Source organism: Lissotriton helveticus, chromosome 2_1, assembly GCF_964261635.1.
Source record: "Lissotriton helveticus chromosome 2_1, aLisHel1.1, whole genome shotgun sequence".
Taxonomy (NCBI): Eukaryota; Metazoa; Chordata; class Amphibia; order Caudata; family Salamandridae; genus Lissotriton; species Lissotriton helveticus.
In genome coordinates, this window is record NC_136059.1 from 525054020 (window position 1) to 525074289 (window position 20270).

The window sequence follows — 20270 nt, forward strand, 5'->3', positions numbered from 1 at the left end:
ACTCTGCCATTCCTAAGAAACTCATCTATTCCTCCTTACTAGGGGGTGAATATAGTTTGTGAATGGTATTAACCAGATCCGCCCTGAGCATAACACCCCCCGCAGAAATGGTGTGACCTAAATAATCAATAGATTCTTTCCTGAATTTATACTTCTCAAATTTGAATGTGAGATTATGGCCATTAAGTCAACCCAAAACGTCCAGAACTCGTTCATCATGCTCTCTATTGTCTCTCCCATAGATCAGTATATCATCTTGATATACCCATACTACGGTGAGATTTTTTAAGACATTTTCCAAGGCTCTCTGAAAAACCGAAGCTGCTGACACAAGACCAAAAGAGGGCCTGGCAAAGCGAAAGGTGCCAAATGGAGTCACAAAAGGCGTAAGATCTTTGGAATCTTCACTCAATTTAATCTGATGATAAGCAGATTTAAGATCAACAGGAACTAAAGACTTGCACCTTGAAGTAGCATCAACAAATCTGCGATCTTCTGCATGGGTAGCGATCCACTACAACATGTTTGTTTTGTTCTAAGTCCACGCAGAGATGCAAAGACCCATCAGCTTTCTTAGCAGCTACCACCTGAGCAAGCCAAGGAGTAGCTTCAACCGCCTCAATTATGCCTTCTGCTTTCAAACGTTCTAACTTACCTAATACTTGCTCACGTACAGCAACAGGAATATTGTGCACCTTTCTGCACACAGGTTTAGAACCATCAACCAACCGAATGTGGTGCATGTAATCTCTCAAACAGCCCAATGTTTTGCAAAAAACTTGAGGAAACTTTGATTTCAACATTTGCATGAAGTCTTCAGAACAGTTGCTTCCTACAGAAGAGATTAAGTGTGTGTTAAAGTTTTCCCTTAATCTTATAGGGGTTGAGGCATTTAGATCTAAGATTATGCCAAGATCTCTCTGGTGTAACCAGCTTAATATGCTGTCCTGTTTTTGAGAAATGTAAATCTTAGCGTTGATCATTCTGTCTTTGTGTTCAACAGGACCACAAAAATAACGTAAATGCTTAATTGGTTCACCACCATAAGCACGTGGTGTAATGTCAGGAGGACAGATTTTTATTTTGTGCTTCATTTTCTTAGGGTAAAACTCTTTTGAAACTATGTTGATGTTAGCACTGGAGTCAAACAAAAGAGAGGTACTTTCACTTTGCACCAAAACTTCATCAATGGGACCATTCTTACCCTCACTATTACCAGTGACTTGTAGAAGAATTTGACCACAATCCAGCTCAGGACCAGTATCATTGACATATTCATCTTCATCATAAATTTCATTTACTTTTCCCTTGTAAGATTTTCCTTTACACACTGCAGCAAAATGGCCCTTCCTTTTACAATTAGTACATGTAGCGTTCCAGCCCGGACATAGACTGTCGTTGGCCTAGTGACCTAATTTGCCACAGCAAAAACATTTGGGTTGAAAAGTATTAAATTAGCTATTTTTTCCTGGATCAGGCTTCTTTTTTTTCCTGTAAATCTTTTTATTAACATACATTAGCTTGTTAGTTTCAGTACAAAGGAAGTAATACAATCTGGCATCATGGAGACAATAGGTAAAATCATTCATTACAATATGTCATCTGGAAAATCTAGGGGGAAAAGGGTCATCATAACTGACAGTGCAAGGCGGTTGGCATATATCAACACAGTAGGAATTCCACAAACCTCCTATGCTGGTCCACTTCTTGGGACAACCTTGAGCCACATACACTGTCTTCTCTCTATGCCTAGACCAGTCCAGGTCTTTCGCCTAGTTTTCCACTATGGGAGGATGCGATGCTCCCCATGGCTGTGCGATGTTTCTCTTAGTGAGCATTATCCCCAGGGTGACCCACTGTGTCAGGTAAATATTCAAATCTGTCGGCTCCCATATATTCAATAGACATCTATGAGTTTCAGGACCGAGATGTGTGGATAGCACTGTGTTGATGGTGTCGTGCATCTTACACCAGATGGGTTGAATAATGTCGCACTCCCAAATAATGTGCATAAAAGTACCCACTTGGCCCCATCCTCGTCTACAATCCCCCCCGTCAGCTCTTCCCATCCGCACCAGCTTGGGTCCTGTCCGCTAGATCGAATTGTTGTTGCATGGTGGTGAACGGTCTAACATACGACTTCTCCCAGATGTCACCTGCGCGTGAGATTCCAATAAGGTCCCACTTGTCAAACCCTTTGGACTTCCATAGGCTACCCAACTGCTCTGAATTCCATAACTGAGTCGCTAGTGTCAGTCTGCGATCCTAGCCAAAGCATGTAGTGGCAGTATGCCAAACGTGTACTGAATGTTTGGTGGAGCCTGTTAGTTTAGAGTGCTGAGGTTTGGAATAAAGAGCTCTATAGTAGTTCCCTCCGGAGAGAAGCGACCTGTCCATGGTATAGCCTGGCTCGCCCGGTCGGGCGTATGTGCCATGGTTGATGGCATCTAGATGGGCTGCCCAGTAATATTTTTTAATATCTGGGAGGCTAATGCCTCCGTCGTACCAGTTCAAGGTGAGATTATTTAGAGCAATATGCGTCTTCCCATCCCACAGCAGGTCCCGTTGAAGGCTCTCTACCTCTTTGAAATAAGACAGAGGAACAGGATCTAAGGCATTCTGCAGGGGGTACAAAAACCGGGGCAAGGTCATCATTTTAAAAAGAGCTTCTTTAGCCAGTAGGGGATCAGGCTTCTTTTGATCAAGTTCTTTAGTTACTTTTTGAGTTTGTTTGACCAATTGAACTGAATCTTTTTCTTTCTTATCACCATTCTTTTTAATGACCTCTACACATTTAAGAGAATGTTCGATCCTTTTAGCAAAGACCAAACATAACACCCTCAAGTGAGGGCTCATCTTTTTGCCACAGCTCCTCTCTAACACGTTCAATAATACAACCCAACATAAATGGTCTCTAATTCTTTCATCCACAGTGGAACCGAACTTAAAAGAAGAAGCAAGTTTTCTCAGAGCGGTTATATCATTTTCTATGGATTCATCTTCAAGTTGACTCCTGCAACAAAAATGATACCTTTCAAGAATGGTACTGATTTTAGGCAGATCATTTTTGTCCAGTTTAGCAATACAATTTTCAAATTCATTAAGATCAGGTTCATGTATGTCAGGAAGATTATCAAATACCTCTTGTCCCTCTGAGCCTAGACAATGCAGTAATAAAGCTGTTTTTCTTTCTGCGCTCAAAGAGACTCCACAAACTCTGGCATATCTTTTGAAGACTTTGCACCACTTTTGCCACCTTATGGGTAGATCACCAGGGCTAGAGAGGAAGAAAGGTGGAGTAGGCACATTTTGCATATTGAAAATAGTTACTTATAAGTTTTCAAAATATGAACTAGATTTAACCAAAATTGCAAAGGCAATACAGGAAATAAAGAAAAGTTTGTGTATCACTAGGATAACACCCAATTTGCAAGCATATGTGGAAGGTGTTGAGATCCATATCCAGTGTATGCCACCATCCTCTGTCGCCAAAAGAATTGAGCTCTGCGCAGATAGTAATTTCCAAATTTGGGTTTACTCTCATGAAGAAAAGGATCCCATCCACAGGAACCATACAGACATGAAGGAGGCTCAGCTTCAACTGACCGCCTCTTACATATACATTCCAAAGCTCCTGGCAACAGGACCAGAGACCTAGAAGGCCACACACATATTTCCTGGTTTTGCACCAGGCCAGCTTAGTCACTTGTACACATTTTACAAGCAGACATAACAGTGTTATGATGACTTTGCATATGTGGTATTGGCCATTACTTTAGATAACATATGTTTAAAAAGTCTAAGTGCGCACAGGAAAAAATACCTGATGAGGCTTGTTAAGCTAAATGTTCGCCTACGGAGAGTAAAGGGACATTTCTGCAGACTCTGCCAATGAGCTCATGGACGTCGATTAGCCAAAATTCCAAGGGAAGGGGAAGTGACTTCACATGCCCGTTGACCCCTGTGTGACATCACATCTAGTAATATCACATGACATCTAACCTGGGGACATCATAGGAATTGGCATCAAGTGACCTTTGACTAGGAATGTGGAAGAATGTGACATTAAATTACCTTTGACCATATGATATTACAGGTAATGGCAGATGAGTCTTTTGATGAGCCAGCCTACTTACCGTTGTAGCCTAACTCTGACCGTACTGCCATAGGGCAGGCCCAAAGATGTTCTGGCTTATGGCAGCTGCAAAACAGAGCAGGTGCTGTTACCATGCTCCCATCCATTTACTTTCTTCTGCTGCTGCTACTATGTGCCCATCTCTCAACTCCCTTGTGCTGTTCTTGAACCGTGAACCAATTTGTTTAGCTTTTAGCCTCTGCAATGTGTGTCTATTTTCAAGCCAAACTCTTCCATGCTCTGGCACCAATAACTCTTTCGTTAAGGAGTGTTATTTGGCACCACTGAACCCAACGTAGAGTGTTAGAGCTCTTTACATCACAAACATGTTATACAGAGACAATGAGTCATACAAATGTGTAAGTGAATGTATATGAAATATTACTTAAGACAATGAGGACTACAAGGTGTAGGAGCCATACTAGTAGGCATTATATGTTAAGGGTGCGTGGCCTGGAAAAATAAAACGGCGATTTATAAAATTTTCACGCAGTGCAGTATCCGAAGTTGCTGCGCTGCGTTTCATGAAAAGGAGATAGCACAACAGCACCATATCTGCCATCTGTCGTTCTCTCCTCCAGTGTTGACATACTGTTGGCTGCTTTGAACCAATGTACAAATCCTTGCACCATACTATAGTGCAAAGTATGTGCTTGATTTCAAGTATAGGTTTTGTGCTGGAAGAGTAACCTCCCAGCACAAAATTCTATGTCTATCACTTTGACACTTTGTACGTGTGCTGTAAGCATACATGCAAAGTTAGAATAGTTTGGAGAAAATATATCTTGTCTCCAACTTTACCGCAGCCTTAGGCTGACATCATGCTTTGATGCAAAAACCTTTCTACTAAAGCTAGTAGATAGAGATTAGCATCAAAGCCCAGAGGTGCATGCATGAGAATGTACATGTACCACCCATGGCATGCCTCCTTGAAGCAAAGTAGAGCATAGTTCTACTCTGTGCTACTTAGGACTATTTTGCAATGTAATTCAAGACTGGCACTGGAATGTAAACTCCAAAACAACACTTTGCACCAGGTTTGCATCACCTTTGTGCTGCAAACAAAGCGCAAAGTGTTAGTAAATCGTATTACTGCCCAAAGGAACCCTTTTAGCAATCTTTAATGTAAATGAGGAATAAACAATACGTTTATAAACCTGTTCCTTGCTATTAGCATGCTGCACTTTGGTGCCAGTTCACCAGGGGTTAGAGGCAGCAGACCCGGAAGCTGAGATCGGTCCTGGACCAGGGTTCAATTCCCCGCCTTGGCGGGTCTTGGGCTAAAAATTCCACTGACTCGATAATTCTCGCCCCGGTGCCTCCTCGACTCACGGGTTCACACTCTGCGACTCTGGGCAATAGCTTGCTTAATCTCCACAACGGCCCCTCGCGGCGGGATGCCTGACTTTCACCTTGTGGATACCCTGCTATCTCACAGGGGAATACCAGGAAGGGTTCCCTAAGCAAGTGCCGGGAAACCCACTGCGGGTAGCTGTGCGCTATATAAGCTCAACTACATTTACATTTACTCAATAAGCTACATTAGGACTGTAACTTATGAACACCAAGTAACAAAAGGATCTCTCTGACAAAAGCAGTAACTCACTGAGCTATCGGCATAAAATGCAAATCTGTGACCTACCTGTTACACGTGCTTTATAGCGAGAACATTAATCCTCTATGCTACTTTATCATGAGTCAAAACTGAGTCAAATCTCAGATCTCTCCTTTAGGCGCATTAATCACCAGATATATCATGCCATTGATCTTATCCCCTGAAAAATGCCAGATACACAAAGATCTTTTCAGGCTGCTCTTATCACTCTTCAACCTGTCATGTAACGTGCACCCCCTTGAGCTTGGTGCACAGTGCGGCAGCAGCAATTACACAGTTCTAAAGTTTGCACTGCTGCTTATCCGCCATTTAAACATTGTTAATCTATCCATATATGTGCACGAATACCTGCTAACCATTTTCCATTACAATTCTTATTTTTATTTGGGGTCCGGGTTAAAAGGTGTTCCCAATCATGTGATTTGGGAACTTTTTCTCTTCTGCTTACCAACACATACAATAGTAGTGAGAAACAGTACACAGCTGCCTAGTAGCCTCATATAATGTGTGACACCTGTAGACAAGGTTTTGTTTGTAGTATATTGCAGTCTGGAACTTTTAGTTTCATGCTTGACATCGGTGTGATAATGACACTATGAAAATGCAATTAGCTAAAAAGACACACATGGCTGATGAGCTCACCCATGCCACGGGGCTACTTTGAAGCTATTTAGGCAAATTTAAATGTGGTGACACAACATGCTATATTGTAGCCCTGCCTGTCAATTGTGCAGATCTTTGACTGTTCAACTCGGCAACTAATGAATAACAGAGAATGTCACCCCTGTTGGCTGCATGCCATTCATTTCCTGTCTGAACTTTCTGCTGCTTGCCTTTAGGTAATGCAACGAACAGTGCCAAGTCATTTCCAGCTCTCGTGCTGTTAAGCTGGAATGCTTTTTCAATATCACATACTCTGGACCCTTACAAAATTCAGCTGTGCTCTCTGGAGTTTGAGCCATGTGCTCTTAGTTCAAATATAATGCAAAAACAGCAGAGGGGCCTAGCCATGCCATCTTTTCATTTAAAAAAGGCCACATGCATGGATTCCAGGCCTGATCATTTTATTGTGCTTAGTGACACCAATAATGTGAGATTACAGAGTAGTTGCTACCCTCCTGCTTGTTGGTGGTTGGGGCCAGGGAACACCTCTGCAGATCCGAAGAAATGACAACAGTTTAAATTTTCAATTGAAGCTGTTCACTGTTTCCATCAAGCCCAGTTGCTTTCCAAAACAGCAACTGCCCGAGACTGAGTGGAGGACACAAAACTGCAATTTTTCACAGTAGCACTGTCTTTGAAGCCACCTTATGCCAGGGGAAAGTGCTAATAGTAGGCCTCAAGTCAGGGATCTCAGTTGCGACCCTTAATGACGTGCTTGCCTTTGTTCTGAGTTGCAGTGGAAGGTGGCCCGAGTTTGCTCTTCTACTGTTTAAACCCGGAGGTACAACAGAGGAGTGGCATGAATATTTAAAGTTTCATAACAACTGTGCCTGTAAAGACTGAATACCAGCTTCATAAAGCATTTTTCCTTGATTAGCTGTTACTACTTGAGTAGTAAATCATTCCTACTCACAGAAGTGTCTCCTTGAATCAAGCCAAGAATTTGTAGCTCATGTACTGAATTGTTCTGCTGTGAGGAGTATTTCAGTTTACACATGGCTCCTTTCTCCCACCCTACTGTCGCATCCCTTCTATGTAACCTAGTGATGATGAAACCTCTGGTCTGCATTCTAAACACATCAAGCAGCATAGCAAACGTATGCTGATTAGCTGAGTTTCCATTGTGGTTGAACCACCGTGTATAGTCCGCAATTGGGTTGTACCTTTTAAATAAAAAGAATGACGTATGTCGGTTCCTGAGTCTGCCTTACTTAACAAACCGCACACAGAAGTGTTTCTGTACCGAGCATCAGGTGGGCTATAGACGTTCATGTAGTTTATTAAATCTGATGTATTAGCTTGTCAACGGATGTGTATATATTCGAAAATAGCAAGGTCCACCTGGTAAATTCAATTCCTAGGGCACCAAGGGACACACCGCTTCACATCAAAAGAATGTCCCCAATTTAAAAAAGAACACTCCAACTGAGGAAATATCACACCCGTCATATGTCCGCCATCTACGCTAGACAAGTCCGCCATCTATGCGAACATATTAATTGAATTTATCTCTGGACAATCCTCTCACATCAAATTGAGATCGGATTTTCTGGTCCAGCTATTCATGAATACATCGTATAAGAAATTTTAATTGACTACCCTGATTGACCTACAACCACCATACCTTTGTCAAATTGTTACATAACAAGTAAGGTTTCTACTCTACTTTTATATTTAAATTTTACCGAACTCTGGCAATCCTGTTCCGGAGTCCAGGAATTGTGGCTTTTTCCTGATGAAGGTGTAACTTGGAGATAAATTTACTAGAGACACATATTCAGTAATTTCCTTTTATTTTGATGATTGCCTAGGAAGTTACCTTTCATTGTGTTGTCAATGGTTGTGCACAACACACAATTTTATTGACCAGAATGCAAGATTTGTACAGACCGCACCATATGCAGGGAATTTTCTACATGGCATCCACACTTTAGGATGTATGGTGTGAAGGCTATTGCTTGGAAGGAGGATGTGCTGAACTTTAACCACATCTGTATGGCAGGCATAGCAGATGGCATCTTGGGTCTGGCTGCCTGTTCTTCTCCTAGCCTAGATCTCAGCCTTGCCTTCAGAGAGGGGATACTTCATGGGACGGAAGCACTTTTACTTCATTGACAGCTGCAGTGGAAGTGTCTCAAGGGGAGCTAAGGAGATGAAAGGAGTGGAAACAGCCAGAAGGCAAATTGTGCAAGAAGCTGAAAGAACACAACATGGCATAGAAAAGTCAAGCTGAGGCAGCAAAAGTACACATATAAAGCAATGGCAGGAAAAGAGAGAGTCTGACGATGGAAAGAAAGTAAAAAGGGAATTATTGCAGAGATAAAAATCAAATATGTTTTGTTGGTGTGGGAATGCCCCTGCAGGGTATACTGATATAAAAACAGGCAGGGCATTGGGCACAGTGCCTGACATACCAGCATACAATTTGGCCAGATGCATTGTATAAATACAGTGCAAAACAACACTTAAATTGAAGGTCTTTAGTATTCAAAATTGTTGGTGCAGCCTTTGCTGTGTTGTGTATCTCTAGACATGTCGCATATAAGAGAAAACGTGTTCCTCTCCCAATGAAAACGATAATGTCAAGGAGCATAAATATCTATATAATTCAATTGTCAAGTACAGACAGTATCTTCTAATTCATACAGTTCCATTGAAATATTGAGAAGGGAGTCTTGAAAGTTCTTATATTCAATTTTTTATTTTATTCGCAGTTAGGTGCAAGAATACATGCATCAGCCCAGCCAACACGCTTCGTCCCATACGGACACCCTCGGGGCTGTAAATGCAATTAAATAAGTATCTTTTGTTATCTAATACAAGACACAAGATTAAAGAAACCTCTAATCAAGAAAACACAAGATAGACATGACAAAAAAGAAAAAGCAAAGTATCTTATCTCTTATTTACAAAAATGTATTATCACAAAGATCAATTGTTCATTCATTGGGAGCCTGTGTTCTGACCAACAACAGAGGCTCCCATTGAAGACAGGGGTGGTTGCAAAAAACTTTGCACCTTGTGGCGGTCACCCCATGGTTCCTGCCACACTGTGCATGGTTGTAATGAGGGGACCCATGGGTACCCCGATTGTCCCCAAACGGAGGCCTCCGTGTCAGAAAAACAGAGTTGGAAAGGCTGTACGAATCAGACATCGTAATCGCTTGGTCAGAAACGCGGTCCATAGAATTGTACACGTCGTCTCCAACCGACTTGGTTTCCCTGAATGCCGGTTAGAACCGAGTCGGAAAGATCGAACGATTACCTTCTATCATAACCGGTCAGTCAGAAATGTTCCAAGTCGGTCGGAAACATGGGCTCCAACATAGGTTAGGAAAATCCGAAAGCTATTCGGAGCATTTCTGATTGACATCGTAATGGGCACCAAAATTGTAGACTTACATGTCTCCACCCTCTGAAACAAGAGGCATAGTCACATTTACAAGTGTAAGTTACTACTGCCTAAAAAAGGAAGTAGTAAGTCCTAGCACCACACATGGACAACCACTGATACCGGAACACCCTCCCATAGAAAAAAAAAAGGCAGGGTTTTAAAATAGAACCCCTCATGAATAATGTTAAGTTAAAATTATGCATTTCAACTTGTTAAGAAATATAAAGATTAAATTGAATGTTAAAAAATTGTATATATTTTGATAATAAATATTGTTTCATGTGATAGAATATTTTAATAACCCTTTTAATTCACAAATAAATCTAACTTTCTTTTTTTATGTTATGGAAAAAAAATGAATTTCATTGCATTCTAAACATAATTATTTATAATTTTTAATGTATACAATATTGTTAAGCCATTTTACTTTAGGTGGGATATCAAAAAATCATATTTGACTATTTTGAAATTAATTTATTAAGTATGTAGAACATAAGCTTCTAGTTTAAAGTTACTAATAGCAACTTTACCCATTTACACCTAAAGCAAAACAGTTTTTCTAATATATAATAAATTATTAACATTGATATATAGAATTAATTAAATATATTTCATTTCCTTGTAACCAAAATGTAACATTAATTTTTAAATTCTAAAATGTATTTTTTAGATACTCTTTAACATTCATTTAATGGTTTTATATTTTGAACTAGTTTGGAAAAAAAATTCATGTCACAACATTTCCTATGGGGTTTTATTATAACTCCCTACCTCCATTATTTTCTATGGGTGGGTTGTTGCAGTACCAGTGGTAGACTATGTCTGGTGCTGGACATACTCTAGCTCTAAGCTGGAGATACTCAACAGTTTATGTTTTTTGCTGTAGTAACTTTAGAAGTGCTGTTTGTGAATTGGAATGAGCGTACTTTTTAGTGGGTAGGTGAACAACTCTCACTAAAACCTTCCTTATTCCTTCTCTAATCCGTCCCTTTTTGAAGTAATTATCCCACCTTTTTTCTCTCTCCTCTACACATTTTCTACTAAAACGTATAGTTATGTGTAGAAGGGTACTCCACATTCGAGGCAGAAGTCTCCGCACAGAAAAAGATAAGAGAGGTGGAACCTGCTTTCATAGGTCTGTGAATAGCATTTTGTAGTACTTTTGTAGTTTTATCAAACATACTAGAAAATGTGGTTTGTAAATAGGCCCCCTGTTTTTCTGCAGTGTTTATTTTGTCCATATACATAGTTTAAATGAAACTCCCTGCATGGAAAATATTGCTTTTGAGTATAGAATTGTAGCCAATACCTGATTATTATTATTATTAATTAACATTTGATATAGCGCATGGCTACACTTAGGCATCCCAGCGCTTAAGACAGCAGGCATTCAAGTACAGTTCACGCTCATGTCTGGAATAGCCATGTTTTTAGTTGTGTCCGAAACGTTAAGTGGTGCGTCGTTGACGGGCGATCAATGGGAAGCATATTTCAAAGTTTTGCAGCGTTGTAGGCAAACATTCGGCCTCCAGCACCTGCTCCCTTGATTTTCGGCACTGTCGCCAGGAACAAATTCGCTGAATGTAGACTTCTCGAGGAGCGCTGGAATGCTATAAGTGCTTGGTTGATTTTAGGGCCCTTACCCCAGAGTGTTTTGTGTGCTATACATAATGACTTAAACATGAAAGAGTTCCTTGATTGGTAGCCAGTGTAGCTATTTTAATGCCGGCTTGACTGAGTGTGCTTTAGGGATGTTGCATAGCAGCCTTACTGCGCAATTCTGGACCACTTGTAGTTTCCTTGTGGTGGACTTTGGAGTCCCCAGGTAGAGGGAATTTCCATAATCCAGCCGGGATAACACCAGTTCCTGGGCCATGATCATACATGCTGATTCTGGAAGGAATGGAAGAATTATTTGCATCTGCCTAATGAAGCTCTAACATGACGCTGCTAATTGTACTGCTTGATGGTCAAAATTAAGCGACCTGTTCAGCCAAACACCCAAATTCTTAATCTTTGCTTTGGGCTTTGGCACCGGGCCCAGACAGTTTGGCCAACTCAGGCCTGCCGTGGCGCTATAGCAGTTACCCAGGATCATTAGCTCCGTTTTGGCTCCATTAAGCTTGAGACATGACTGGTCCATCCACGTGGCAACCGTTCCTAAGCAGGATTCTAGATTACCTGGCACCTTCTTTGGGTGGCTTAATGCCACCACTAATTGCGTGTCATCTTCATAAGTTAAAATATGGATTCCATATGGCGGACTAACTTTTCAAGGGGCCTCAAATCTATATTAAATAGGGTAGGACTCAGTGAGAAGCCTTGTGGCACTCTTCATGTAAGTGGCAATCTTTTTGAGGTATGGTTACCCTCAAATACCTGGTATGACCTGTCTTTCAGAAAGGATTTGATCCAGGCGAGAACTTTTGATACTCCGATCATTCTTAATTTATCGACGAGAATGCTGTAGTTAACTGTGTCAAAAGCGGAGCTCAGGTCAAGTAGGATGATTGCCACTGTGCCTCCCTGGTCTAAGATTTTTCGTGATTCCTCCACTACTGCTAACAGGGCCATTTCTGTTCCATGCTTTGGTCGATAGCCCATCTGGGATGGATGCATAATCAAGTGGGTTTCTAAGTACTTCGATAGGGTTCAATTTACATGTTTCTCTAGGATTTCTCTAGTTATGGGATGGAGCGAGACCGGCCGATAGTTGCCCCAAACATCCGGATTAAGGCTAGGTTTTTTAAAAAAGTGCTGGTATCATGGAATGTTTCCATGACCTGGGCACTTGGCACATTGCTAGAGAAGAGTTTAATACTTCGAATAGCATAGTTAAAATGATATCCCCCACCTTGCGCAGCATGTGCATGGGGGCTGCGTCCAGGGGGGAACCTGATTTAACTTTGGAGAACAGTTGATATAATGTATCCAAGTCCAAAGCAGGAATATCTTCTAGCCGTGGGAAGCTACCCCCGGGGATTCCACCTCCTGGTTCTGATTATCGAGGTTAGAGGCATTAGGAAACGTAGTGTAAATATCTAGAATTTCTTTGTTAAAAAATTCTGCAAGTTTTGTACAGAGTTGTTGGGATGATTTTACAGGTAGCTTAGGTGGTCCATATTTTGTCAGATTTTTCGCTATGAGTAAGATTTGCCTCGGGGCGTTTGCTGCCCCTGCGATTTTCTACTCGTAGTAATGTAATCAAGCTCTATTTTTTTCTTCCTGATAGATTTTTATAGCTGCTCTGTAGTTCTGTTTTTTTTCCTAATCTATACACTTTCCTCCAAGCTCTCTAGTTTTTTACATTTTTACTTAAGTTCCCATAACTTGGGAGAGAACCATTGTGACCGTTTTTCCTTAAGCCTATTTTGCCTCCATTTTTGCGGGATGAAATTATCCAAAGAAGATTCAATCCATTTATTAAACGTGCCAGTCGCTATTCTGGGGTCAGAATCACCTAAAGGTTTATAGTGTAATGAAGATGTCGACCACCCCTCTAGAGGAGTTTTGCCCAAGCTCGATCTCGGCTCTTCGGGATTTGCCAATTAGCAATGACTGTTAGGGCCTTCCAGTACATCGGGATTAAAAAATGATCCGTCCATGGAATTGGAATGGCGTTGTCTACCAAGAGTCGTTCGTCATCAGTAAAAAACAGATCTAAAATGTGGCCCTTATCATGCGTAGGGCTAGTAACGTTTAGTGTTAATTGTATAGCTTTTAGATCTTGGATCAAGCCAGATGCTTCCACTTTAAGAGGGTCCTCTAAATGCAAAATTAGGTCACCTAAAATAATGAAATTCGGAGCGGTGCGGTGTCCGTACGGGACTCTGAAAACCACCCACGCAGCCTTGGGGGCAGTAAATCAGAATTCCTGACAATGAGCAGGTAGGGGGACAAAGCAAGTGAGAAAGACAGACTTTAGCAGTCCTGTATAATATTGGCCTCAATACGCTCTTTTACTGGGTCTTGCAAAATAATGGCTATACCCCCGCCCTTCCGCATTGCCCTGTCCTTCCTCAGTATGTAACAACCTGGCGGCAGTGCTTGCACCACATCAGGGTCCGAATCCTTATGCAGCCAGGTTTCCGTTAGGAACAGCACGTCTGGCTGCTCTCCCTTCAGGAGTAAACTTACTTCTGTAATATGTCTGGGCAAGGACCTGCAGTTGAGGAGAAGCAATTTATATCCCCTTGCATTCTCGATTTTTGCAGACTGCTGTGGGACATAACCTTGGTCAAAAGCACAATTGGTGCAAGAACTGGGACCATCTACCAACCTCATCAAGTGCCTGCATGCCTTTGTATGGTGTGCACAATGAGTACAGTTGTGATACTGAGTATTTTAGAATGACTTTATTTTGGGGGCCAGGGTCATGACCCCAGGTCGCGGATGGGCGCTGACGGGCGCAGACAGGCTTGCCTTAGGCGCGCCTTCGGATCAAGATCCTTCTTTGAATAACGAGACAAGGCTTTATTCTTGGAAAGGACTTGTGAATGTCCACATTATTTAACTCTTTACAATAGGACCCAGTCTTGGTGTGAATTCTACCTAAGTTCACTAACGAACCCGGCAAGTAGACCCACACAGGAAAAATGTATTTCTATGAAGGTATCCTTGATCTACCTTTGGTAACTTGGCTCGAGCCATAAGGCTGTACACTAGGAGAAGCTACATGTATAGTAATTCTCAGTATCAGTACAGTCAAAAGAAATAAACAGCTTCAAGCTAGAAGCAAACTGTTGGTATCAATGAATTCATACGAATGAAGGAACACACAAACCATTCAATATTGGATCAATGGTTCAAGAGTTATTGATCATCAAAAGCTGTTCTAGTAAAAATAAATGGCATAGCCAGTCAGGTGTTCTTCTGACAGGTTGAATGGTAACTGTATTTAAAATTAGCGTTGCAATGCCAGTAGAGCTGGCCTTTCATGTAGCTTCAGTACATTAACACTATGCGCACTGCGGGTTTTCCCGCTGTGCGCTGACTTTTTTAAAAAGCCGCGGTTCATGACGAGCTCAGCTCGTCATGAGCGTACGACAGGCGTACCTCATGACGAGCTGAGCTCGTCATGAGCATCGAAGGGGTTAAGTTATTACTAGATGTTCCTTTCAAATTGGAAGTGACAGCTTGAACTCTTTAACAAAGTTGCAGTCCTTAAGGATTTTACTAGACGACTTTCTTGAGACAGCAGCAAGTGATTACCAAACTAATCACAATTCTGCAGGACGTGAATTCATTACTTGAGGTCTTGCTTGAATCAGATGCAAAATCCTCATAATTCTTTCATGAAGCTGTGACCACTACAAGTGGTCGCTGGGCTATCCTTTTGAGTCAGGACCAGCTGGTCTCCATAAACCTGCAGCATCTCAAGTAGTCTCTATAGGTGTGCTTCTTGAGTCAGATGCAAGTGTTCGAATGGCCTTCACCAAGCTGTGGGAGTGTGGCTTTAGCATATTAATAGGCATACACGCGTTTGTTATTTTAATTAATTGGTCTTGTTTTTCTTTGGGAAACTAAATATGCCAAAAGCTGGTTTATGTTAACGAGTCATAATGCAGATTTAAATTCGTTTCTTATTTTTATTAAAGTAAGTGATGGCACCCTACTTTATATTGGTGATGGCAGTCATTGGTAAATACAGGTGCTTCCAAATGCCTAACACTAGACGAGACTATTTTTTAGGATGAAGTATAGATGTGCACAAGAAAAAAACAGTCATTCAAAGTGAAGGTAACCAGTGTTTGAAGTGGGGTGATCGATTGTCCTATACTTGGTGCTGTGGTGGGAGGGAGCACACTTTGATTGAAATTTGAGGAGGCCAATGGATAAAGTCACCTATATGTATATATTTTTCTATGATTTATTTTTTGGGAACAAAATTAGGCGTGCAAGACAGCTAAAGCAGTCTTTAGGACCGACCTAAAAAATGAGCAGTCACTCCAAACCATTTGTAAATCAACATTCACATTGATAATTGTACCCTTGAAACCATTTGAAAGCTGATTAATAAAAAATTGGATCTTTCATGATGAAGAATGTGAGACGCTGAGGAAAGGTATTTGGTCAAATCATTCACAGAAGCATTTTAGCTGTGTTGAGTAGATAGTTAGTGAAATTCACAGGATATCTAGTGGCAGCAGATTGCTAAAATCAGACTACTGTAATCCAGCTGAAGCAAATCTACATGAACCCAATTCAAGTTCCTGTTAAAACTCTGGCTACTCTGGGCAATGAGAAATTGTAATTGTATTTATAAAGTGCTTACTGTCCCATGTGAGGCGTTGAAGCTCCTTTCGGTGAGTAGCACGCTAGCCCGGAGTTTAAAAAGGATTAGTGGAGAATTAGTATAGGGAAGTTTGAGTTAATTTGAGCAGTGTACGTGTGGGTCTGTTACTTGGATTGAAAAGGATAATGGGGGAATAAAAGAGGGAAGAGTCTAGAAAGTTTTTATACAGAGCATGGCATGTCCATTCAGAGCACTTATACCCAAGTGGAGCTTGTGTTCCTTTGTTCAAACATCGTTCCAGAGGGTTATGCCAACCTTGGTTGAAAGATTATAGTCATCTTTTTGATCATATTTTATTTGCAAGCTAAGTGGGTCAGCTTGGTGAAAGCATTTCAAAGTGTTCTTCAGTTTGACAGGTCTTCATGTCAATTTGCACTGAGGCCAAATCCACATGACAGACAGTATCAGTGGCGGCTGCCAGCTATGGGGAGTGGTAAGGCGGGCAAATCGCCGCTGGCATGGACTCTTACAAAGTAACTTAAAATTAAAAAATACATACATGATGCATAGCTTGGCCAAGGAAAAAGAACAGTAAATAACGGGATAGAAAAGAAAATACATACATTTTAAAAAGTCACTTACCTTGCTGCACGTCCTTGCTAGTCCCAATATTATTCTTGCTCCAGCATGTGCCCAGCCAACTCCCTTAACCAATCCTGGCACTGCTCTCATGCTGTGAGAGCAGCTCCAGGATTGGATGGAGTGGGCTGGCTGGATGATCCTTCAGGCCCTGTAGGCCTGTGCGTGGTCTCCACCCAGCTGTCGAAGGTATCTAGGTGGAGAGCTTCAAAGTGCGCATGTCACTTTGGCCGGCACAAGATAGCCGGCTAAAGTGACATGCACACTTTGGAGCATCCAGCCATCCATTGCTCCTTTTCTCTGCTGCCAACTGGCAGCAGAGGACATGCCCCACTTGCCTCTGGCCAGGCTGGCTGCTGTAGTGCAGTGAGTGCGCATGTCAGAAAAATAAAATGGCAATGAAATCATTTCATTGCCATTTTTCCCCCTGCACAGCTTGCAGTGGGTGAGGGAGGTGGGGGGGTGATGCTCCCCCGCCCAAGTGAAGAAATGGCTGCTGGACAGTAGTAGGTCATTTCCAATGGCTCTTAAACTTCTGGGCGGTACAAAAGGGGGTGGTGATTGACGTAGAACCGGAACCAATCAAACACTCACACCCAGTCAACAGATCTGGGTTTAATGTGGAGTGGTGTGGCTCACTGGTTAGAGGCGGCAGACCCGGAAGCAGAGGACGGCCCGGGACCAGGGTTCAATTCCCGACGCGGCAGGGTCGTGGACCAGGGTCAGCGGACTCGATAATTCTCGCCTCGGTGCCTACTCTAACCAGGGATCACACTCGGCAACTCTGGGCATTAGCTTGCCTCATCTCCACAACGGCCCCACACAAACGCCGGGGATGCCTGGTTTCACCTTGGAGATACCCAGTAGGGACCATCTCACAGGGAAAGCCAGGACGGGTTCCCCAGCGGTCTATAGCGCAGAGATACTCCTTCGGGAGTCGATTCTAGCGCTTTAGAAACCCACAATTAATTAATTAATTAATCCATCATCGTTCTTTAGCCCACTCTGCCACCCCAGTTCAGACATGGCCATATGGGTGTTTTAGATATTAGCAAAAAGCACCCATGGGTCTGCAAATACTACTGGATGGATTTCTAGAATTTTGTAGGGATAGGAGATTAGAACTTAACATCTCTAAGACTAAATATGTGATGTTTGGGAAAGTACAGGGTGGTCTACGGGAAATCAAGATTACGCATTAACTCTTTGAACGGGTAAACATTTTTGACTTCCTAGGCATAGGTCTGAATGAGCTACTCAAATGTAAATATGAGCCAAACAAAAGCTTTCTAACCCTATGCCTAAAATACAAATCCATACTAAGATTCCATAAACAATCCTACACCCAAGCCCTTTCCCCAGCTCTGGAAATTTACCATGCTAAAGCCCAAAGTGGAGCCCTGTACGGAGCCGAGATCTGGGGCTATACTGCTTTTAATAAGCTAACGACTTGTGAAAACATCTTTGTTAGGTCCCTTATTTCGTCACCTATTACAACTCTTCTAATTCCCCTTTTTTTTAAATCTCGGGTTGAAGAGAATTGGTGATCTGGCTGCTCTGAAACCCTTAACCTACTGGTTGCGCCTGTGGATAACCCCCCAACTTACCGATTATCAATACTCTCTAAGGGAGGTTATGAAGATCAATGGTGCAACAAAACTACCATGGTTTAAGCACATTGTAGAATGGTGCAAGCTAATGACCAGATGGATTTTTGGGAGCATCCGGATAGGGCTACAAGAGAGGATCTACTGAGATTACAAGTCAGATACTGGGAGGCGGTGGGAGATCACTACACTAATAATTTGACTAGTGGTCAGTTATCATCCAAATTTTTTGCAATAAAATCATGTCCACAATTCAGACCCTTCCTGGACCAAATCTCGCCCTCCCCCTCGCAAAAAACGTATATGTTGGATTCAGATACGACAATTTGCTCCTAAAATTTCCTAGAAAGGAGGAGGTTGGCTTATTACTAGATTCATGTACTGCCTGCACTACTGTCAAAGAAACTGAAGAACATGTTTTTATTTTTTTGCCTTAGATACCATGCAGGAGGTGGATAAGACCAATCTGCCTCAATTTAGGAGCTAGGCAGCATCAGATTGCGTATAGAATCCTAAAAACGGATGTATCTGAGCCAATAGTTTTTGCTGTTAGCCGCTTTTCATTTGCCTTCTGGATAACCCGACAGAAGCTTTTATCACAAATTGCATCATAATATAAACTGTCTCCTGCCAAACATGCACTTTATGTATTGCCGACTGCAGGATTGTTCCCCCCCTTATCTCTTTGGGACCTGCACCCTGTATGGTTTATAGTAGGAAGCATGCCTTACAGTTGATACTCAATGTATCTTGATGCATGCTTGGCTGGTCATTTTTATAGCCCTCTTTTTATTAGTTAGTGGAAATTGACTTGTTTTTATATTTTTTTTAATTGTAAATAGACCGTGTTTTAACTTTTGTATACTTTGATGGTTTGTACAAATAACCGAATAAAGTTATTTAATGATGATGAACTTGAAGAATTCCTTACTCATTATGAACAGTTAGTTATAAGACAATATTTGTTCAGCCGAGTGTCTGGTAGGAAATCAGAGAGATTTTGTGCCCAGGAGATTATTTATATGTCTAAATGATCTGTTCCCTTCATAAATTCTTTGTTGTCCCTATGACACTTGTTTCTCTTCAATACGCCCTTGGCACGTGCCTACTGCCAAAGAAACATACTTTTTGATTTGCCTCATATTCATATTTTCTATATGCTTACAGGTAAATTAGATAAACATTATTTATTTATTTTATTTTAAGGTTTTATAGAGCGCGTAGTAACCCTAGAGCATCCCAGCGCTAGAACCAGAACTCAGGAGAGGTCAGAATCGAAGGGGGGGGATTTAAGGAAAGAGAAAGGTTTTCAAGGCCTTCCTGAATTGGAGAAGATTAGGTTCAGTTCTCAGTCTCCGAGGAAGGTTGTTCCAGTGTTTGGCCGTGTGGACCGAGAAGCGGCGTCCTCCGGACCGGGCCTTTTTGACTCTGGGAACAGTGATGAAGTTCTCTCCGCCTGAGCGGAGGACCCTACTCGCATTGTAAGGGATGATGAAATCCTTGAGGATGGGTGGGCCTTTGTCATGGAGGGTCTTATGGGCCAGACAGAGGGCCTTGAAAGCCACCCTTTCTCTGACTGGGAGCCAATGCAGGAGCTTCAAGGCTGGCTTTGCCGAGGATCTGGCGGGGGTGTCGGTAAGTAGGCGGGCCGCGGCGTTTTGGACTTTCTGCAGGGTATTGAGGGTGGCTTCGGGGGCACCCAGGTAGATTGCGTTGCAGTAGTCCAGCCTCGCCATAATGAGGCCCTGAATCAGGAGTTTCTTGGAGGTAGCGGGGAGCAGGGGGAAGACCTTTCTGCAGGCCCTAAGGAGTCCGAAGCAGATTCCTGCCGTTTTTTTGGCCTGTGATCTGAAGCTCCGGTCCTTTTCGAGCCATACGCCCAGGCTCTTGACCTCCTCCTTCGGTGTAGGGGGGTGACCTAGACAAACGGGCCAGATGTCAGGCGGCAGGGAGGGCTCTTTATGTCCGAGCAGCAGGATCTC

General features: G+C 42.2%; 1 protein-coding gene across 6 annotated transcripts in view; it reads left to right on the forward strand.

The window, feature by feature from the left end:
- The window catches only part of MAST4 (microtubule associated serine/threonine kinase family member 4), a 1958993-nt gene that overhangs the window by 1558475 nt on the left and 380248 nt on the right, over nt 1-20270 (forward strand). The gene's annotated exons all lie outside the window — the stretch shown is intronic.